This window comes from Anguilla rostrata, chromosome 13 (assembly GCF_018555375.3).
Source record: "Anguilla rostrata isolate EN2019 chromosome 13, ASM1855537v3, whole genome shotgun sequence".
In the NCBI taxonomy this organism is placed as follows: domain Eukaryota; kingdom Metazoa; phylum Chordata; class Actinopteri; order Anguilliformes; family Anguillidae; genus Anguilla; species Anguilla rostrata.
The window spans coordinates 33,765,662-33,789,585 of NC_057945.1; the positions used below are offsets into that span (position 1 = coordinate 33,765,662).

The 23,924-nt window shown below is 43.0% G+C and overlaps 1 long non-coding RNA gene across 2 annotated transcripts; it reads left to right on the plus strand.

Moving 5' to 3' along the window:
* Positions 1-1,252: 1,252 nt before the first annotated feature.
* LOC135238001 (uncharacterized) lies at positions 1,253-6,225 on the plus strand. 2 transcript variants are annotated; one of them, XR_010324980.1, is made up of 4 exons: positions 1,253-1,290; positions 1,642-1,696; positions 3,789-3,882; positions 6,106-6,225. It is a non-coding gene; the product is annotated as an uncharacterized LOC135238001 (long non-coding RNA). The 2 variants fall into 2 exon arrangements; XR_010324981.1 differs by lacking the exon at positions 6,106-6,225 and adding an exon at positions 4,211-4,312.
* The last annotated feature ends 17,699 nt before the right edge of the window (positions 6,226-23,924 follow it).

A 23,924-nucleotide genomic window follows, 5' to 3' on the forward strand; every position in this document is an offset into this window, starting at 1 on the left:
TCCAGTCCTGGGGGGGGGGTGGTAATGCATGCCATGCAGGCTTTATTGTTTCCACCAATTATCCTGGCGAATTGGGCTAACTGCCCGTGCAGCCCAACACCGGTTCACTGGTAGGTTAGATCACTGTGAAGTGCTTCATTTGGTGGGACACAAGAACGGTCTTTGTCTGTCGTTCATGCCCTTACCAAGAAATGTAGCCGAAGTGTCAGGTGGCATAAATGTTGGGGCTAATTAAGTCATTAAGACCAGCGGTTGGCATGAGATCTAGAAACGGATACGGTCCTCCTTGGCCACCTCTGCTCCAAGGGCACCTGCACCTCCCACTCCTCGTCCATTATCGAGCTAAAAGATACTGGGTGCGCAGTGAGTAATGACGGGTGATTTATGGTGGCTTCACAATCCATCATTACTGTCGGCAGGCGTCTCACCTGCCTCGCAATTTGCTGTGTATCTTCAGCTCCGCGACATCTTGCCGCGACGTGGATTATACTCTCCTAAGCGACTGGGTGTGAGAACGAGCGCCTTTTGACGGTTCGGTTTTGAGTCTTTATTTAGAAACTTAAGCTGATATTAATCTCAGAGCGTCGCTGAGGCAGACCTGTGTCTGTGACATGTGACGGGCGTGTGCCAGCCTGTGAGTTTGCAGGGCTGGGAACAGATGGCCGCCCCGAGGCCGCGCAGAGAGGGCAGGAGCTCTTTGTGGTTTTGGATTTGACATAATCTCCTTTGAACGTGGCAAGTGGTGGAGGCCTTCTCACGGCAGTGTGCGCATTCCTTAATGAAAATGGATTCCAAACAAATAGAAGTCCTGCGGTCACTGAATTGTGCACAGTCATATTCTTTCGCTGTATGTTAAAGAACAGATAATGTGCACATATTTAGCCTGTATTTTAAAGTCTATTTGAAATGAGAGCCAAAATGTAATGCATATATTTTAAAATGTATGATCTGTTGCCAATGTCAAAATATGTATATATAAACACACTTTAACACGCCATTTTAAAATACAGCCATACATACTTCACCTGTTGATAGTTGTATGTATTAAATTCTGTTTCCTGTAGAATACTGTTGGTATATTATTCATTGTGCATATATCATTCATTGATTTTGATTAAACCAGTGTGTGGATTGATTAATATATAATTTTTTTATAATTACTGGCTCTTAGTCTGAATACTACAGTGGGCCTCTGCTTGATAAATACTTTTTTATTTTTATTTCTCTTCATGTAGAGAGTGAGTGCTGGGATTGAGCATCTTCATTTGCTCTCCCAGGTGGCGTCCACAGGTCAGTAATATAACCCAGCGCGTTGGAGCGTCCCACACTGAGTGTGTCACAGGCCTTGCTCTTGCAGCTATTAATAATGGCATTAATAGACGCTTAAAAGCAGCGCTTGGCCCTGGATTGCTTCATAAATCCTGTCTATTTCAATCACGGCCTTTCCCTAGGAAACATAATCTCTGAAGTGTATGAAAATGTGTGTGGGCGGCAGGGGGGAGGTCTGTGTGTTTAATGTGGTACCTGGAGCAGAACTGTGTTAGCATAATTTCTATGGCTAAAAGGAGCCAGTGCTATTTTGGTGCTGCGTGTGCTCTCAGTGGAGAATGCTACTGATCTTTCTGTTTGCTTGTTCAACAGAAGCAGAGTTTGACCTTTTGCAGCTGTGCTGTGGGTCGGCGGGGATGCTTGTTCGGTGTGTTTGTCACGTCCTCTGGGAATTGAGCCACCAATTTCTCTTGGAGCCTGTCTCCATTGAGCCCTCAGTCTCAACTTGCTGCTCCATTGTATCTTCTGAAAACATCTTAGATGGCAAATGAGCTAAAAGCATGAAATTATAATATTTTTCAAACCTACAATTATTTGGTATGTCCCTAGTTTCAAATTACAAGTCATCTCTGGAAGAAGAGATAAACAGTAATGGATGAGCTTACTGAAATATCAGCCTGAAAAGTGAATAGCTTTGCAAAAAACAGCATTTCCGCACTGACACTAAAGATGTGACTGAAACATATGACGCAATGCAAGCTAACACTGTCCATAGTAGCAGCTTTCTAATGGTGCTTAACCCTTACACCCTAAAGGTGTAAGACCACAGATATGCCGTTAGAATGTAATAACTGAACATTCTAATGCTGATGTAACAATTGCTACTGGTAACTGAATGCAGTGGAGTTCTAGAACACTGACTTAGAATTTTGATAAAAAGATAAACAGACTTGCACTCTGCCCCACTGTCTCAAAATCAGAGGGACACAGCCAACAGAATAACTAAAATCATGACATTAAGATAATGACTGTGCTGCTATTCTTCATGATATTAGGCAGTTATGTAAATGCAGTGATTCATGTATGTCCATATTTGACTGTACCATACACATTTATCCATTTGAAAGCAGGGGGAAGTATTTGGCTGCTTAAAATTCACTTCTAAGGTTGGCAGTTGGATTCTTTGTCTCTCTCTCTTTCTTTCATTTGCTGCAGGAGCAAAATGTATGGCAACAAATGGGACATTTTAATGGTTTCATTCATTTTAATGCACATTAAGGTGTTGAAGCATCATTGAGCTTTTTGAAGTGCTGTAATAAAATGGGTTATAACCTGGGCTCCTATAAATTTTTGAACATGGGCATGTGACTGATGTTTCAACTCGTTTCCTCTAGGGACCTTAATCTTGGCATCATAATCTCAGAAATTATAAACAGCACAATTATATGACCAATTACACCACCAAGGATTCATTATGAAAAGCTTGTCAACACAAGTCAATATTCTGACATGGTTAAAGGGAAGAACCAAAAAAACATTTAAAAATAAAAACGGTAAATGAGATGGATGCACCAGTGTCATTCAGTAAAATCTAATCAAATAGGTTTCATTTGGGTAGAAAATTTTTACAGAGAAATGTCACAAAGATGCTTTATAGGGTAGCAGAAATGACAAGCACAGCAGCGTTTACCTGATTTACTGGCTCTCTTCGGTATATATGTAGGTATTGTGCGTTTTCACAACAACAAAATTCTGGGTCATTAAAATTGAATGTTCACAATTTGATATCTCCAGTGTGATCATCCTTTACAAGTCTCTTTCAATAACACTGAGTTCAGCACATTACCTGCCATAACTCACTACTTATAAAACATACACACGTGTTCCTAAATAATACATTTAAATCTACAGTTTACCTCAGTGCCCCAGTTGACCCCAACTAATGTTACATCCTTTGTGCTTAACATACATGAAGCTGTAACAAAGTGAAATATTGTCTCCGCCTCCAAAGATGGTACACTTTGTGCCAGCTCTCTACTGTCATAAAATCATTGCAATTTCCTAATAGTCCAAGTGTAACTTTGGGTAACTGCAAAGCTTGAAACGGAGGGTTCATTTGGCAAATGTTGACAAGCGATTGTTATGATTGTACAGTTAATCGTTCCCCTCATTTGCTTGAACTCCTTGAAGTTTTTGAATTCCCTTTTAGTATAATGAAAGCAGGCAAATTGTACAATTCAGAAAAAAACTGAACCCTATCTAACAGTAAATTCTGAGACAGTTTTAACACAATTTAGTTTTAATTTTTGTTTTATTTACTGAGCTTTTTTGTTTTAAATAATGTCTGAAAATCTAGTTTTACATTTCCTAGGTATTAGTACTGCTTTCTGTCCCAAGGTATTCTTGGAATATTCACAAGTTATTAGGTGTTTCATGCGTACCTGCCAATTTACTCCTTGTAAATTGTCTTGCTAAATAATTCTGACATCCAACATCTTTTTTTTTTTAATGATACATAGATGTCTCAATGCAGCTGGAGACAGTCTGACAGCGGCCTCTACTGGTCACTTGAGTCCCTGCAACTGGCTGGCTCCTGGCACCAACATGGATGAGGTAAGTTTGAAGCTGCTGCCTACGGTGCCGTGGCCTAAACCAGGGGTCCTCATTCTTATCCAGAAAGCGCCGGTGTGAGTTCTGGCTTTTGTTCCAACCAAGCAGTAATACCACCTGATACTACTGCTCAAGGTCCTTAGCAAAGACTTTAGTTTATTTTATAGAATCAGGTGTGCGACTGTTTGGTTGGAACGAAACCCTGCATCCACACCGGCCCTTTCTGGATAAGACCGAGGACTCCTGGCCTGAAGCCATACGGCTGACTTTGAATTCTTCAAAAACACTTTTATTTCTTGTTTCTCTGTTTCCTGGTCTCCATGTAACCCAGAAGGTGCTAAATGGCTGTCACGAAAGAGAACATTTGCCTGCCCCTGGTCTAGAGTCTACATGTTCTTGTAGAACGCAGAAATTACTGTTCATGTCAGTCCCGTTTTATGGATTTTTTAAAAACCCATATTTAATTACATCTTTGTAAGTGATATCTTTTATCTGCAAGTATTGTTTTTAAGAAATCAAATACTGTAGAGTATAGAGCAGAAATCCGTTCATTTAAAATCTATTTTAGTTATCATTTTTATGGTATTTTTGTTTTAGAGAGGTCAGCCTGCAAAAGGCCATTTGAATGAGTAGGTTTGTAAAGCATACTTTAGCTATCTTTATTTTCTAGCCCTTGTAATATTCAGCTGTGCATATACACTGAGCTAATTCTGCACATATAATTTTGACTTTGTATGTGGCACAATGCCTATTTCTCTTGCCAGATCATCTTTAAAGCATCTCATTGTAAAGTCCTGACTGTTTAAATCAGGTTTCTCTTGTGAAATCCTGGCTTTTTAAACCAGGTTTCTCTGGTACATAGCTCCACCCGTTGCCCTCTATTAACCAGTAGCACCTCGAGTGGTCGGAGAGTTGAATTATCAGGAGGCTATAGTACGTTTAAGGAACTAGCCTACCATTTCCCATTGAGAAATTATTCCAGACCCCGTTCAGTGCTGTGCTGTGCTGTGCATTAAGAAATTGTGGGTCACTGTTGTGCCCGGTCGTTTCTATTGGTCAGTGACTCACTAAGAAATGGAGTGCGATGTTTTTGTCCTCATTAATGGTAGAAACTATTTTCGCGACACGCAACAATGGTCCGAGCTCAGAATTGGATTCTGGTTGTCCCGTCTTGCCTGCGGTTAATGACAAGAGCTCCAGATTGAGCCATTTGTCTATTACTAATGGGGCTCGGTGACACTAAAAAATGGCTGCTTCATCACCGCCTCGTGATAATATATCGAATCCATCTGGCCGGCCGCCAGAGTTTGCCGGTTTCGCTGGCGCAGAAGTCTGTAATAAATGTGTCGGACACTGCCGAAGCAGCACAGACCTCGTTAATCTCCATCGCCGCCTCTCGTTCCTTGAGTCGGGTCGGCAGCTCGCGCTTTGTCTCCGCGTGCCATTTGAATGATCGATCGCTTATGAGTGCTTTAATAGAGACACGGTGTCTCTACATGTCGTTGAGCGACCAGAAAGAAAGTGTTCTGCCTTCGTAATTGTACCGTAGGCCTACTTGATGGAAGACAATTACCAAGTGACAGGCATGAATTCTCCACCAGTAGCCTACTAATAATACACTTTTTATGTAATGAAAGTATTCCATACCTGAGGCTGAGAATTCAAAGAGTGCAGGTGACTTTCTTTCTGGAAAATGTGAAATGCAAATCCAAAATGGGCTACATGTCTTAAGGACATTCAAAATGGATTGGTTTCACCACACAAAGCATTATTCAAGTGTTGCTTGTAAATTCCTCCCCCCAAAATGTCTGTACTGAGGGCTTCTGTGGCCTTCCTCTGGAAAGCCATTTGCTGAAGGTCTCGAGGAGAACAGCTGTCAAGGCTTCATATTTGCAAAGGCTGTAAGATGGGTGTCAAGGCAGGGTTCGGTCCAATTCCGTTTCAGCTCACTCAATTTTCTGCATAGATTGAAATTAGATCTGTGTATTGTAATTTTAATTCAGCAAACAGGAAAAATATTTTTGATAGCTATTTAAATGAATGAATGTATCCCAAATAGGATTTACCCCAACCCTGATTCATAGCGATTCATTAATTAATTTTACAACTGCTGGTGTCGGTACATTTTGGAGGTCCTTGTTCTAAAATAAGGAAATACCCTTCTAGTAACTCCAAAAGAGTCTGTACATCAGTGTTATGTTTCCAGAGAGCATTTTCTTGCTTTAGACCACACACTCCCAACCTGAGACTGCCTCTGTACCGGGAGGAGATGACTGTGGCCAGAAGGGACGAGGAGCCCCCTCTGCTCCCCATTCACCCCCCCCCCCCCACCCATCTGCATCAAATAAACAGGTTATTTTCATCATTTCTTATTTAAAATTGCCTTAACTTACATTTGGTTTGCACTAGAACCTGCTGACATATTAGTTTAAAAAAAATTTTAAATGCTAAAAAAAAACAACTATAGGTTTTTGTGAGAGGGTTTTAAAAGTGCAGTTGGCGTCAAATTTTCCCGCTGCATTCAATGTCCAGAGAGAGTATATAGATACCAGCACGGGGAGGTACAGTATGCTCTCTTTCTGACGGCGGTCGAAATTTTATTCTCATGTCCGAGCCCCCCCCCACTCCCAAACTCACAGGTGTATCAAACGGTTGGCATTGTGATAAACATCAGTCTGTGGCCCGATAGCCGTGCCCATAAGAGGTCTGCCGGTGGAGAACTAGAGTAGCAGGAGGGAAGGGCGGAAGGAAGGGAATCTAATTGGCTAATACAGAGCTTAGCGACTAATGGAAACCTTCCTGGGTTCCTTTCCTTTGGATTTCCAGCCAAGCAAAAATAAACTGGACTTCATTACCAGACCAAAAAATGAGAAACAAATGGCACGTCCCAACCGAGCCTTTCAAGTGAAAGGGGAGGCTGGCGAAACGGCACGCTGCACCGCGTTACCTTCGCTTCGCCCCTGCTCTTATCCAGAGCCACTTTAAGAGAACACGAGCGCATCGATCTGCATGAGCAACAGCTCCAGCCCTGGCCTGTTTGGGATGAGAATGGGACAGAGGGGTTGGGGTTGGGGTTGGGGTTGGGAGGGGGGAGGGGGGGGTACTTCGCCTAACCCTGATCCGATCAAACAGTATAGACTACAGCAGTGAGTGGTGGTGATGAGTGGCATGAGACGATATATCATAGAGCCGTAGCTTAGCGAGCTAGTCTGGTTCAGATGCCACCCCCTCCCCCCTTTTCATGAAAAGTACAACTACCTTGGTATATTTAGGGCATATGGTCTGCTCATTGTGTGTGATGTCCCATGTAATAACGATAACCTACGGTTATGGTTTTCCCCTATGCAGTGCCATTTATATCAAACAATTACATCTGTGGACTTTGGTTTAATGCGCCACGGATCTCAGGTTTCGTTTGAACGGCGGTGTTTTTTTCAGCCGAGGAATTTGCGCTGCGTTGCGGACATTTGCCCGGATATTGGATACAGGCGGAAAAAGGGCGATTCATCACGCGGCTGCAACATCGAAACATCGTGTGTTGGAGTGAAGGGCCTGTTTTATGACCCACAATGCCAATTTTCAGTAGATGACTCATTCAGGTCTGTTCAGTATGGCCCATTTAGTAGTAAGTGGCGTTTACGGGCTGTGCACGGATTGGTCTTGCCTTCCCTGTGATACATTATTGATCCAGCACTATTTTACCATACAATATGACATGGTGGGCTTCTCTCTATACGTACTGCCATTGGGTAAATGGCAGACTAGACCAGACCATTTCTGCTTACGGCAACACAGACGCGCATTGCCTCAGCTTGCAACTGTAAATATAAAAATTGGCTGATATAAAACCACACCCCTCTGGCTCCAGGAGTGAAGAGCTTGCAATGCTTTTGAACTTAGGAAGAAAACAGTGCTGGCGCAATATTTGTTTTTGAATAGATGCTAAAGAAACTAGCCTACTCTGATCACGTGTATAGCCTCTGGAATCATAATGTTGCTGCTTTGACTCCAATGCTCAATTTTGATTTTCCCAATTTAGGAAAATTTGGAAAAGGCCAGAATAACTTTCACATCCTAATGGCACTGCAGCCGTCCACTGCTTAATTTCTATCCTAGTCCTCCAGCAGTCAGTGCCCCAGCTGGTTATTGTGCCAGTTAGTACTCACATAGTCCAGTTGGCAGAATATATATTCTATAAGAGTTGATTCATCGCTGAACATTTACTCTGGAGCACAGGAGTCTTTGTCGAGTGATATCCTCCACCCAGGTGATGCCATGCCCAAATATGGGCGACCCAGTTGATGTGATGGCTCTTGCCAAGCGAGATTTTCTTTGCAGACCCACATCACAGCTTACAGTTTCCATGTTGTCAACATACAGCTGGATAGTTACTGATGCAATTCAACTGTAGACCTCACCAAATGGTCAATTATAAGCACACCGCTAAGATTTGTCTCCATAGACTTCAGTCAAAAACTTGGTTCATTTAGCGTGGCCAAACACTATTTTATGATACTTTATGGATTTATATTCAGAATCCAGGATCAGGAAACCAGGACAGTCTGTTACGGACTCATCAGAAGAAAACCCTCGTCCTATATTAAAAACCGTCAAGTGCGTGCGTCACTGAACCGAGTTTACCACTAGAGGGCAGCCTTTATCGCTTATTTTTAACCCAATCAAATCACGTTTTCTGTCTTGTATGCAGATATATTCCTTGGTTTTAACGGTATCTGTTCACAGCCTCTGTATCCGTCCTGTGTAGACAGGAAAACAGCAGTCAGGCACAAATTATCTCATGAGCTTTCCTACATCCATTGGAAATGCAGCTAGGTTAACCTGAGAAGGATAAACAGTTTAAAGCTGCACAATATAGTGTAGAGATTATTTACGAGAGTTTAAATTATTTTTTATAAATAAGTGTTTGATGTTCAATTTTTACTATCTACCTGTGATTGAATTGCAGTTCAAAAGATTTATGTCATATTTACTTTTAAATGTTTTTGATTTTTATGGATTTTAGATATGTGTTGAATAACATTTTCCATTTCACAATTTATTTTCCATTTTCCCAAGTATTGACGTGAAGACATTACATATTCCCCTCAAGGGTACCAGCAACCCAGTTCTGGAACAAAGGCCACTGAGGCCTTTTAAATTAGTCAAAAACAAAGAGCCATAATTCAGAAGTTTACTGGACACATTTAATGTCCCTTGTGTCTTGTTCGGGCTCCCAGGTGCAGATCTTAAGCCAAATATGTACAATAGCCCGTCCCCAAACAAGCTTCCATTCAGTTCAGCTCTCCTCTGCAGGCCCCAGAGTACCCTGACCGAGCTGTTTTTTCCTGGCTAGCTCCACATGTTAAACAATCTGCCCTCTAGCCTCCCAGGAAGAACAGGGGGGACACCTTCTCAAATCCCTCAGCCTTCATCCTCTAAGCCCTACACGCTCGCCCTACACACAGACACACACACACACACATGCACGGACACACACACACACACCCACACACACATGCACGGACACACTCTCTCACACACACACACACACACACATGCACGGACACTCTCTCAATATCTCACACACACACCCACACACACACATGCACGGACACACTCTCTCTCAATATCTCACACACACACACACACATACACACATGCACAGACACACTCTCTCTCAATATCTCACACACACACACACACATACACACATGCACAGACACACTCTCTCTCAATCTCTCACACACGCAAACACATACACAGACGTACACATACACGCACACACAAACACACTCTCTTTCAATCTCACACACGCATACACACACACTTTCAATCTCTCGCTCACACAGATACACACACGCACACACACGGTCAATCTAAGTCTCACTCACACAAACACACATGCTCACACACAGGTCCACAAACAGAATTTTAAATATTTGCTCACTGCATCACCTGTGCCCAAAATAGAAATGCAGATGTTTTGCATGAGTGCTAAAAGCAACTTACATTCAATCTCTTTTTTTTGGGGGGGGGGGCCCCAGACTTGAGATCCCAGAGTGTTTGAAATCTAAGATCAGTCCAGGAGAGGAGCAGTCCTGTGGATCACCCAGCACACTGCTCGCTCCGGGCTGGCCAGAAGAAAAGAGTACAATTCGATTAGGTACGAAAATACCACCAGTGTTTGCTTTAATCAGCCCTGTGACACAGGGAGCTTTCAAAACAAGCGGGGGCTGATGGGAGGGGTGCGTGGGGCTGCCCCCCCCCCCAGGCCTGAGGTCTCCTGGCAGAGATCAGGTCAGCGGATTGGCTGTCTTGGAGGGGGGGTCTGGGTGGGCGGAGGGCCAGGCTGAGGTCACAGTCAGGATGGGTTGGAGGAGCCGGTTTTTCGTTGGAAGAATGCTCTACAGGCCAGACAAATGGAAAGTGCATACTGAGCCAAGCACAGCCCTGTGGGCTGAAATCCTCCCTCCCTGGATGGGCCGGATGGGCCAGTCGCCAATTCTGCCTCGCCTTTCTGGACTCTCGGCCGCACTTGGCACTGTCCCGGTAAGGATTAGATCTCCGCCCCATTGGGACATCTCCGCGCCATTGGCAGTGACTGATTCACCACCCTAAAAAGCCTCCCTGGCTCGTGTCTTCGCTCGGTTGTCACATGCGAACAGCGGAGCGTGACAGGAGAGCGCGAGCTTAAGGGAGCGCAGAGAAGCTGACTGCAGCACACTCGCCCCGGCCGCTCCTGCGTGAGCTGCTCCTGCGTGAGCCGCTCCTCAGACTGCTCCTCAGATGGCCCCTCGCCCCAGCCGCTCCTGCGTGAGCCGCTCCTCAGACTGCTCCTCAGAAGGCTCCTCGGTCCCGGCCGCTCCTCAGACTGCTCCTCGCCCCGGCCGCTCCTCAGACGGGCCCCTCGTCCCGGCCGCTCCTCAGACGGCTCCTCGCCCCGGCCGCTCCTCAGACTGCTCCTCAGACAGGCCCCTCGTCCCGGCCGCTCCTCAGACGGCTCCTCGTCCCGGCTGCTCCTCAGACAGGCCCCTCGTCCCGGCCGCTCCTCAGACGGCTCCTCGTCCCGGCCGCTCCTCAGACGGCTCCTCGTCCCGGCCGCTCCTCAGACGGCCCCTCGTCCCGGCCGCTCCTCAGACGGCTCCTCGTCCCGGCCGCTCCTCAGACGGCTCCTCATCCCGGCCGCTCCTCAGACGGCCCCTCGTCCCGGCCGCTCCTCAGACGGCTCCTCGTCCCGGCCGCTCCTCAGACGGCCCCTCGCCCCGGCCGCTCCTCAGACGGCTCCTCGCCCCGGCCGCTCCTCAGACGGCTCCTCGTCCCGGCCGCTCCTCAGACGGCTCCTCGTCCCGGCCGCTCCTCAGACGGCTCCTCGCCCCGGCCGCTCCTCAGACGGCTCCTCGCCCCGGCCGCTCCTCAGACAGGCCCCTCGTCCCGGCCGCTCCTCAGACGGGCCCCTCGTCCCCGGGGCCCCGCTTCCTCAGCAGGTCCCCATTACCTCCATCTGAAACACTTCAGGCACTTAAACAGCACGGCACTCGTCTGCTTTACGATGCAAGACGCGGTTAATGGGATCCCCATTTACGCTTTAATCAAATTTCCAGCCTCCAGCACATTTACTCTTTTTTTAAAAAAATTTTATTTTTACTTTTTTTGGCATTTCACTTTTTTTGTCATGTCACATAGGCCCTGTTAATGGTGTCATCAGTGGGGGGGTGGGAGAAATGAAGTGGATTTGCTGAGGGCTGTACTATAGTTGACCCGCTCAACACCCCTGCCCCCCCTCCCCCCAACCCCCCCATTCCCCTTGCCAGGAACGAGTGGAGCCCCATAACCGTGTAACGTATCCCCCACTCGGAAGTGAAAATCCAGCTGCTTTGGCCCTGCCATAAATTAAATTTGCTGTGCTCTGGTGAACACTAGCCCTGCCGTGCCGTTAGGTAGAGTGTCGAAACCCAACTCAGAAAAGACTGCACCCTTCTGTTTAATTACTGCAGCGCCCCCCCCCCCCATACCCATTTTAAAACGGTAGCATGGACTGATCCGAGGTCCGACTTGCCTAAAAAAATAAATAAACAAAACATTTAAAGAAGCTAAAAATTGGATTATGCTCTGGCAGCTGCAGTGTGCTCCAACTTTGACATGAAGGTAGATGTGAATGTGAAATGAGTAATCTTCCTGAACACGTGAGCAGAACCCACTGTATCTGTAGCTCATGCTAGCATTCATGGAACAGGGTGACCAGTGGAACCACCCACCCCTGAGATTCCTCAGTTTTTAGATAGAATGCTCCCAACAGCCACGACATTGTCGAAACAACAACCACACAGAGCCTTTTTTCTATTGTGTGGGGTGACTGAAGCTGCCTCATAAGTCGGTTCGGATCATGCGTCTTTGTACATCGCGTTTGAACCCTAAAATAATGCTGCCTCTTTGTATCACACTTTGTTTCTTTTCCCCCCACAATGTAAAAGTATTTTCACGCAGCGCGGCTGTGGAATTATCACCAGCTCTGGAACATCAGGTTTCCTGCGATGTAATCTCTCTCGGGTCTGTTATGGTGTTTTAGCGGGCGGCCTTATCAAACGTAGTTGTGAGACTTCGTCTCAGCAGGGACCTCCAGAATCCCAGAATGCCTTGGGGGGGGGGGGGAGCCGGACTCCAGCTGTGCTGCGGACACGACTGACGTGTCTATCCCCTTTTGTTAAATGCACATTGTTTCTTTCTTCTGCTTTATGCTCGCTGTGTCCGTGTCTGCTCTGTAAAATGCCCGGAGTTTAATTAATTCTCATAGTGTACATGTGGGTCCCTGTTGGCCTTGTATAAACTCTGTTAAAGTTGAATTAACACTAGTCATTTTACTGTGCAGAAAATTACACAATGCGAGAGAAGATGGTAAATTATGAAATCAGTAAAAGTGTGAGTATGTGTGTGAGCAACTGAAGGTGAGAGGTTGAAGGTGCAGACTTGACTGGCTTGGGGGGGGGGGGGGGGTGGGAGGATGGGAGGATGGGAGGGACATGTCCCATAAACCCTTGGGGCATGAGCAACAGGGTGGGCTCAGGGACCAGGTGACCCCAGACTTCCTGCTTCCATTGAGGCTGAGTGGCCTATGCAGCTGCCCAGCTTCAAACCATAACAAAGGGCTTGGAGTGTATCATCCTCCCTCCCATTCTAATGGGGGAATTTTTTTGTTGAAAATCACAGGTGGCAGAAAAAATTAACGGCGATCAAAAGCCAAATTGCAATCGAGAAAGGGGAAAAACTGAAAGCCCTTGTGTAGCAACTGGTTAATGTTTGTTTATTTTTATTACTAAAATACATTTTGAAGTTCAGACTACTGCTTTCTAGACTGTGATACATCTAAGCCGATCTTTTTTTTATCCCCCCCCCCCTTCATCCTCTATGCTACCGTGAATATTTATTTTTGAAGCAGCTCGTGAAGCTGGTCGGTGGTTGGTGACCGCTGGTGTTTGCGCCTATACAATTCCAAAGCGCAAATATTCTTATCTGTCATCAAACACGATGACAATGCTATTACTGTTTCCCCTTAGACCTTAAATCTGAACGTGTAGTGTCGTTGGTGAACGCGATAGAGCGGGCCACTTCAATGTGCGTTCGACATGGTGTGAATGACTGGGCAGGACGCGATGTGGAGGTTCCAAATGTCTCTCAACCTCGCCTCTCCATGTCACTGAAATGTCCCAGCCAATCAGAGGCTCTACCGCTAACCTGAGACCCAAGGCCCAGAGGGGCAGATGTCCTTCCTATAGGCTGAGTAGTGCATTGACCCATTTCATAAACCGTTTCTATTTAGTGGAAAGGGAAACATGAAACCAGATTCTTTCAACCTTTAACAAGCATGAGTCCCTACGGCTAAGGATTTTCAAAAGTCACTTTATCAGATTTTCCTCCAATAACCTCTGCATAGTTCTTCATACATAATTATTTTTAAACTTAAAAACGTAATGGAATCGCTATTAAAATAATTTTCCAGATATAATACATTATGGAAAAAAACTAATTTAAATTATAGTTATTGGTAATGAACCGCCTTCCCCACAAGAAAGGCTTAGCTTTAATCTAAGTGCACTGAAAAAGGCTTAGCTGAATTATGTTTTGCCTTAATCTGAAGCAAAGAAAATGTTGTCATGATTTGGTACCATGGCGAATGAGCAAGGTGAATCAAGTCCCGGAGTCTTTTCTTAAGAAACCATGAAATCATAACGAAAATCCGCCACGTATGCATCAAGGGTTCGCTCCAATGGATAAGCGGAAACTTATAATGGAAATCCCAAACCTCTGGAAACGACATCACGTACATACACAGTATATGCGACCTGTTGGCCAACGGGATGCAGCACACGTCAAGACCTTGGAATAGATTCTCAAAAAAATAACTATATAACTGACTGATGTTGATTCTACTTTTGGGGACGTTTAACTAAAAACACATCAAAATGTTTAATATACGAACACATTAATTTATACTTTAAGCGTTTAATTTACACACGTTCTTGCGGAATAGAGTTGGCTTTTGTCCAGTTGCTTTTAATAGCATCAACATTATGAAAGTAATTAGGCTGCGTTCTGTTTTATGACGCTGACTATTTTCACAAAATCAAATCAATGACCCGCAAGAAAACGCATTAATGGAATCTAAAAAGGTCTGATGGAACGGGCATGGTCATAATTTTATTATCATTTTAAAATGAAAAAAAGAGTTGTAGCCTATTGCCCCGCAGTCAGTGTTGCCTAGGGCTTTTGGGTTTGGTTCAGGAAAATGTTGTTGGTTTATACTATGTCCGCTTTGTCTTATTTTAACTCGGTCTAGGTTATTAATTATGAATGTTATCTAAACGGGGAAGAGAGACCCCCCCCCCCCCCCCCCAACGTTTATCCTAATGAGAAGTATTTAATAGCTTACCAAGGATTTCAGGAAAGTGGTCAAAGGTCTATACGTCGCTTATTGTTATCATGTTTTGTAAAACTTTTCTTGCCCTTTGAAGCAGTCTGATTTATTACAGCGCTCGTGAATTGTTAAGGACTGCATTAAATTTTATGAGTGTTTTCTTAATGTTAACCTTCTCACCCTAGTCTTTATGAAACGCATACATTTATCATCGCCACTTTTTAATTTAATTGGCCGCCGGAGATGCTTAAGAATGCCGACACACTTAGTAAGATTTATGCGACGTAGCCTACTGTTCGCCGAAATTTTAGCCATTTAAGCGCACCGGATAAAAATGTGACCGGTTTCGCTGCCATAAATAACGAATCCCTTAAAGTTATGTTTTGTTTCAGTCAAATGTAAACATGCAAACACATTTTATGCAATCTATTACTGCCATGGAAGGAAAGGGAATCATCTGTATATTTCTGCTACTTGTAGGCCTATATAAAGTTAAACAAAAACAGAGCATACAACAGGCTGAAACCATATATCCTATTCCGTCTGTAGGCCTTTTGCATTCAGTCAGTGCTCTGTAGACCTACCCATGTAATCTGTTTTCAGGTTACAAGTAGCCTATATGGGTTTCAAAAACTCTTCATTTTTAAATAACGCCGTCAAGGCTGTGGTGTATAGCAATACAGTAATTTACAGTCGTGTCCGCTCCTTGGCTCCACGCGCCATTAGTTGCTCAGACTCGAGACCCGGGACAGAATAAACCATTATTGTCATTTGAGACGTTTGACCATTTCACGTTGTCATGTGCGCGCGGGAGCAGATAGAGCCTCTTTGAGATTGTCACCACAGAAATTATGGGCGACCCTGTTGCTTCAAAGGGTAAGCAATAGGCATGCGAGTTTTTTTTCCGCCATCTCCCAGAACGCCACCAATAACTCGGAACTGGTTCGCATGCTCAGAATCGGGAAACGAGCGCACTCTGAATAGAAAATATGCCATATAGGCTGTCCTTGAAGTACCAAGAACTTCAACAAAGGAGAATATAATGTAGGCCTAAGCCTATTATTTTTCTTAATTTAAAAGTCCCGTTGCAGATAAAAAATAAAATAAAATAAAAACACATGGGCCTTCTTTGAATAAAAACATGTTGGCATTATTCCGAAACTATTACGCAGACTAATTATTTGTTTTCTACAACGTTGTTGAGCTTCTTCTCGTAGAATACTGAATGCAACGCTGTGGTCAATTTGATTTTGATTGAAATTACGTTAAAATTGATTATCGCCATTCTTCTATTCACTGTCCTTCATTGTATTTATTATTATTATTATTATTATTATTGAAATTATTATTGAAAGTAACTTACACAGATGGTATGCATGCAGCTGTTGCCTTGTTAATGAAAGTAAAATTGCGTTACGGTCAAAAACCTGGTCTAGCTATTTAACGTTATATTGGCTCTGCAGGCTGGAGCAGGTCTACGTGAGTGCTTGAGATGTGAGAGAACCTGAGCTGTATGGATAGGTGCTAAACTTTGTGTGTATTCACTCATTCTGTAGTTTTCTTTTATTTCAAAAATTTGTCTTCAACGTCGTCGTCTTCCTTTGATGTTCTGCTAGCCTCAAATCCCGGAACACTTGATTAGAGAATTCACGATCATTTTTAAGGGGATATAGATTTGACTGGAATTATAATATCTGGAGATTAGAATGTTTACAGATTTGTATTGGAATCTCCATAAAAATAAGTGACCGAAACGGAATTTCCTTTTCCAGCCTGTTGCACATGGGCCTATCTTGTATTGTTGTGGCCAGTGCATGAGACAAACAGGTCGGCTCATGACAAGGAGATCCATATTTCATCGCCTTTCCCTGCATCTCACTGGAAAAGAGATAAATGTCGCCTTTGTTATTGAGCCTTGAATTCCGCATAGTCGAATGGAAGAACGAAAAGCAGTTTGACTTCTGTGAGATATGATATGACTTTTTGAACAGTGACTTGTGCGCCTATTGTGCCACAAATTCTCAGACTTAAACAATCGTCGTTGCTATGTTCTAGAAAAAAGGACAATTTAAAAATTAAAATTATGTACACCGATATCTTTCCTTTTTCGTTCGTTTCTGCACTATATTCATATGCTAGCTTATGCACGTGTTTTTATTTTTTATGTTTAATTTCATCATCAGTGCTATCGGTGGTGACGTTCTGGTGAAGCACTGTTGGATATGTAATGAAGCAATTCTGTCGGTCAGTGAAAAAAGAAAAGTATATAAACAACAGCAAGACAACTGCAAAAACACTAGATCATGTCCAACCAAACTGGGGGGCACTTCCTCAGATGAACTTTAGGAAAAGCTCATTGTTATTATCCTACGATATAAAGTGATAGCATTGTTTTCAGTCATTGTTTCCAATTGTGTATAAAGCATGTATTGGTTTATTAACAATTAATACTTAATGGGTAGCCTACAGCCAACGCTCCACTAGGATTTCTCATTTTGATTTTAGCTAAGAGGTAACACGTTTTATAAAGCATGCCATGTGAAACAGGCCACTTAGCCACGTATATGAATTAGATTTTTTGTTTGTTGTTTTAAGGAATAGACTGATATTTTTTTATTATTATGCCAATACATTTTACAGTGATTAAGATATGTTGATTGCATGTACTGTATCGTACATCATAATATTGTAAAGGAACAAATGTTTCTTTGTGCATAAACAGGCTTTTAAAAATGGCTAGGGGCGCTGTCAGGGATTTTGGGAAAAGATCACGAAAATAACTCTCGTTGGGCCCCACCGCCCCAAGCCACCCCACCACTGCACAATGACTGTAACCGCACCATGTTTTTCGAGGGCCCCTGTCAATCAGGGCCCTTGGAGCTTCCCTGCCACATGGCCCCATTGTACATAGCTGTAGGCCTCAAGCATTGTGAAGCTAGAACTGTGGTTCACGTTTGTCCTATGAGAAGTGGTGCGATTGCAGTACAATGCAGTGGTGTAATGGGGGAAATTTAGAGTGAGCAGGACTGATCGGGGAAGTGGCTCAGAGAATGGCGTGGCGATGCAGCCAGTAAAGTCTACTTCCTGTGGCCCTGTCAAATGAGAATGTGCTGGACACAGAGCTATGCGCCAGCCATTTTTTGAATGTCATTTTTTCCAATGCACCTGTTTGAAGGAATACCTGCTAATGCCCCCCACTGGTCTTCCCCATGTCTGTCTGCTAGTCCGTGTGGATGGAGGGATCCGTGGGTTGTGAGCATTCTACTGCCCTGATCTCCTGGAGGTTTTCGTAAGTAGTCTGTTTATAGAATCAAAGAGTTTCCAAGCCGAAAGTGACAGTTTTCTTGGCTCTCTTTGTTTAAAGTTGGTACTGGTATCTTTAAGCCTGCTACATACTCCTTGCTCAGGTAGATCTTTATTGTGTATGTGTATATCAATGATGCAGTGAGCAGTGTCCAGTTGTTCAGTTGTTGTGTTTTTTGCTGTTTTATTAGATTGTCTGTTAGATTTTCATGTGTCTGTTTTATTTCAGAATTAACTTTCCACGTCTTCATTTAGTTGACTAATAACTGTAATTTAAAAATGACTTTCTTGAATCAAAGTCAGTAAGGCTGCTTGCTTCACATGTAGCCTGGACTCTAAATCAAAATCTGCTGATGGCCATGTGTTTTTATGTACAATGAAAATATACCTCATGTTATTTCTCAAGGTAATTTGTCTGGGAAGTCATCAGTTCTTTTTACTTTGTGGCTTTCTTCACAAAATATATTTTAATGCTGCAGTTCATACGTTTATAGTTTAGGAAGGATAGTTATTCATTTTAGCGGTTACATGCATGCTAGTTTTGCCAACTGCTACATTTAAACATTTTTTATTTTTCAGGAGATTGAAGCTGCTAAAAATTAAAGAATTTTCTCTTAGTGAAATCATGAGCGCTACAACAGGATTTAGTGTATGTGTGTGTGTGTGTGTATGCACGTGTGTGTGTGTGTGTGTGTGTGTGTGTGTGTGTGTGCATGTTCCTGAATGTATCAGTGTAGGCAAGTACACAAGAGGCCTTTTCTTCTGTAACAACTTTTGACATCCCATATTGCAGCTTGGTACTTTTGGGCTTGACATGATGTCTGTTACAAAAACATGTATTTAAACCAAAACCATATTGTTGTGATGGCTCACTTCTGGATAGTGCAGCCGTGCTCTAACCCATAATATGAACCTCCAGTCTTAAGATTTGGAGTTTGGAAAGGGCTTGTGTTGCCTCACTCTCTTCATCAAAATCTGTATGTTCTTCTGTCTGTTTAAAATAATATGTTTCAGTTATACTGAAAAGGAAAAAATTGCATAGATTGATTGATCATGATTCATTTTCATATAGAACTGAATATGAATTTCATCTCACCTGTGCCCCCATCAGAACACCCCCCTTATCATGCAACATGCTGAGCTCATGAGGAAACAAAACCCCTATTCCAAGGTTGCAGGTTTAATTCCCAGGTGGGGCACTGCCGTTGTATGCTTCAACAGGGCACTTACTGTAATGTGAATTACTTCCATAAAATGTCAAACTATATTAAGGATTGCATGTAAAAGAATGTCAGTTCTGGAAGTCACTTTGGATAAGCACATTATTATTTATTGCCAGGAATGCTCTGTACCACTTCAATATTACTTCAAGACATTGATTTGTTTGATTTGTTTTGTTTTCAATGGCATTGGTTTAAAATAGTAGGCCTAATACACAAATGGAAATATTTTTTCAGCAGCAGAATAAATTTCCCCTTGTGCTGTGGTCTAACTTATTTGCCATGCCTAATTTTCATGCTCTTCCATCACCAGTGTGGGAAACGCTTAGACAGGATGCAGATGCAAAGTGCAGGTCAGGTGCAGCTTCTAGGGAACACCGTTGCCTGCATGGTCCTGTCGTCAGTTGGTAATCCGGACAGAAGGCTGATTGGCGCCGTTTATGGGACCTACAACAGGAACTAAAACCTGCAACCTTGGAATAAGGGTTTTGTTTCCTCATGAGCTCAGCATGTTGCATGATAAGGGGGTGTTCTGATGGGGGCACAGGTGAGATGAAATTCATATTCAGTTATATATGAAAATGAATCATGATCAACAGGTCTGGAGAGAGGGCAGTTGTCCTTTCTCTTGTTCTTAATCTCCCTGGCTTCTCCCAGCCCCTCCCCCCACTCACACACACACACACACACACACACACACATCCACATGCACACACACCACAAACACACACATCCACATGCACACACACCACAAACACACACACACACACCACAAACACACACACAGACACGCACGCATCTCTTCGAAAAATTTCGAATTGTCTGGGCTGACCCTGGAGGTCGACAGCTGTCAGTCAGGACGCGGGGTTTGGCCTGCGTGCCAGCAGGCGGACACAGAGGGCCTCTGTGAGCGCGTCTTCGAAAGGGCGGCCCGTCCGGTTCATCTGGGGATCGTCTCCGTACGCCCGTGGTAGATAATCCAATTACACCCCACCCCCTCACCCCCATCCCAGTGCCTCTGTACCCCATTATCCTCCCCTGCTCCCTGCTCCTCAGGTCCGCTCATCCTCTCCGGTGAACGGGACAGGGATCGTTGGGTTAGACGCGGGAGGAAGCCGCACATGTGTTTTGAATGTTGTCAGATTTGGCCTTCTCGTGGTGGACAACAGTGGTCTCCCTGTCCCTGTAAGCCCAGCCCAGGTCAGCACTGGTCATCTCATTCTCCGAATTTTACTCTGAGGTTCAGCTGGTTCCTCCAACCCCAAGATTGTCCTCTGTTTGTATCTTATCCGTCACAAGGCTGTATTGCTATAACACTGTATGTGAAGCCCGTTGTTTTATCTACCATGATAGTTCTACGCCTGATGGGATTTTTCTCAGGCATCTTCCACCTGTTTGTAGTACTAATGAGAACATTGACGCCATTCTTACCACCAGCTCTTATGTGTTTGTCCTTGGACTTGTCCTTGTAATACTTTATACATTTTTGTTGTAATATGCATTTCGATTTCTCTGGAATCTAACAGCAAAGGTTCAAATGGATGAGTGTTCATTTCCTTTACACAAAAATGTTACAGATAGTTTGCTATTTTATTTCTTGCTGGTATGCAATAACTTTTACAATACATTAATTTATTTTAAACTAAGGTGATTAACGTTTTGTTACCTTAGGTTGTATTTAAAAGAAGCTGTAAACTGCACTTATTTGGGTGATTTAAGTTGGGGAGGGTTGGTGAACAGTGGCTGGTGCAGTACAAGTGCCCGTGATTGTGCGCGGATCTAGGGAGCGTGTGTGTGTGAGTGTGCACGTGCGGAGGTGGAGGTCAGAGGTCATCCTTATCAGTGCCGCCTGTGCTCTGAATAAAGGGGAGTCAGTGGCGGTGACCAGGGAGGTGGAGGGTGCAGGGGGGCAGGGTGAGGCTCTTAATGCTGGAGGGGAGGCTGGGTCTGTTTCCTGAGTAAGGTCACAGCAGGGACAGGCGGGTATGTAGGCCCTCTGCATGGCAGTAGGAATGAGCGGTGAGTAAGCTATCCCTCCACATCCTGTCAGTTTCCCCATTCCAGCCGTTATCAGGTAAAGATTTGGCCAGTAATTCCCCCTCCTCCTGCTTCTACCCCGTCCTCTGCGTTCAGCAGTTATCCGATCTGCCGTTTAATTTGTTCGCTCCAGAAAACATCAAAGGAGAGATCGGTATCTGTCTGTGTATCGGTTCAAGATGATGGAAAAATATGGAAAAGAACAATTTTAGTTCGTGACCAAAAAAAAAATTATTGGACCAAATCTGTGTTGATTTCAACTAACAGGTCTATATATATATTGTGTTTTATTCAGCTGGCTACAGGGAAGTATGTTACCACACAGAACACTTTGTTAAGCTGTCATAATTTACTGCATGAGGTAATAAACTCCAGAGAATGTGTTTGGTTGGAAGTGCAATTTTAAGCATTTATATGACAGGCTGCTTGTAGGGACCACTGATCAGGTGTGTGTTATATCCAGCAAGAACATTTCCCTGAGGTTTATTTATGCCCTGTTAAATACCATGATGTCCTTAGAAACTTATGTTTGTGATTACTTATGAACGCGTAGTGGCAGTAATACTGGATTTAAAAGGTCCTATCAGAGAAGGCAATCTGGCATCGAGGAGATGAAAAACTATTCACGCTACACTATGGCATTAGTGCAGATAGTTTGTGGCACGGAACAGGATAGATGGCCCTACTGGTCAGTTCTAGCAAATAAATGGCAATCAGTAGTATGGTAGAATTTTGAAAAAGAAAAAAAAGTTTTGATTGTTATCATGGCTCTTTTGAGTTTATCAATGCTGTTGTCTCACGTAATGTCTGGTTTTAGTGATGAAAGAGGCTAAATGGATCTTGCAGTAAAATTTGTAATGTTATTTTAACTGCACAGTTGTGAGTTCAAGAGGGACAAAAAAGTACACTGTCAGAGTATAATATACACTGTTAACACTGAAAATGTATCTGGCATATATTTGTTTTGTAAAATAATTTCTGTATGATATTCTTTATAGATAACATTGCTAAAAATACAGTGCTTTGTCCAACTCCTTACATTCACATCTACATAAGGTTAGATTTATTTTAAGGTCTCCTTGCTCACTAGATGTAGTTTTTCTAAGATGTTGCATTGGAGAAATTTGTTTCTTGGATCGTACTAACCTCAGAGCGCAGATAATTCGCTACTAAATCTGCAAGCTAAACTTGAAGGCTTTGGAATACAATAGGCTTATCAACATATTTCATGTATATTTGACACATATGTACAGCCCGGCAGCACATACGGATGCAGAAATGTATGCCACCCTTGTCCTCAGTCACTGCAAATGAATGACATGTTTATGCACCTGTCAGTCAGAACTGCCAGACGGGGAATCGCAAACTATCGAATTTTTGTTGCTACTCTTGTGGCCCGAGGCCTGTGCCCTGTGTTGTGAAAGTCTCATTTGACATAAGATTGAGGGATTTCAATTTCATTCATATTTAAACTTTCACTGATGTTGGATTTGGATGGCTTTTAATTGGACTTGTGTAGCTGTGTTAATATTTATTTTGGCTATTTACAAATTCTTGGTGAATACGATTGCCTGTCAAAATCACCGTCGTACGCCAACATGTGTTTCTAGCATTTAAAAGACATATTCTGAAAGATAAGCTAGCTGACCTCACCCCAGGCCTGCTATTTCATAGCCTTTGTAATTAATGTGTAACAACATAATGATAATAGTAGGAACACCCTTTACCAAGACTGTAATACTAATATAGGCCGGGCTGGAAATTATACTTATTTAGGGCTACTAGTTGTAGTGATTTTAACAACAACAATGACAGAAACAACAACAACATTGTTAATTATTATTTTTTTATTATCATTTCCAGTATTACTATTATTGTTGTTATTAATAAGTCAATAATAATTGCATTAGTAATTGATATTAACTGTGTGTTTGCTACAGCTTATTATTATTATTATTATTATTTATTATTATTATCAGTATAAGTTAGTTGCTGTAGAAATATTTACGTGCTGATATATTTGTAATTAATTCGTTATTTGTACGTTACAGCTTTGTTTCAACTTGTCTATATTTTTATCTTTAAAAGTGCGCGCATTCTTTTACAATTCGATTTCTTTGAATTTCAGATTGAATTTTATGCTGCTCAAGGCAACTAGCAATTAGATTAAAAAACGGCAAGTATAAAGAAAGAGTAGGAATTTAATCCATAACAAATTGTTTTCAACTTCAGGCAGGCACATAATCATTGACCTTATGCCACAATGTAGATAATGTGAAGTGGGTTCGCTCTTTAACAGGCCATGAAAATGAATTGTTATCTTCAAAAGTTTAATCAGTAGGCTATTTGCATGTTCTTGTTACCGGGGAAAGTTTACACATGAAGCCACTTTAACATGCTATCCATTGTTCCTTGCCTGGGTTAAAGCTGTTTAATTTTTAAAAAATGTATTTCATATTTAGTAGGTCAAGTTTGTTTCTCTTTTTTTTATGCCCCTATAATTCACCGATAACTTATTTATAGCATATTTTATTACAGAACAAGACGTGTTCACGTCCACGCAATTGACTTGGTCA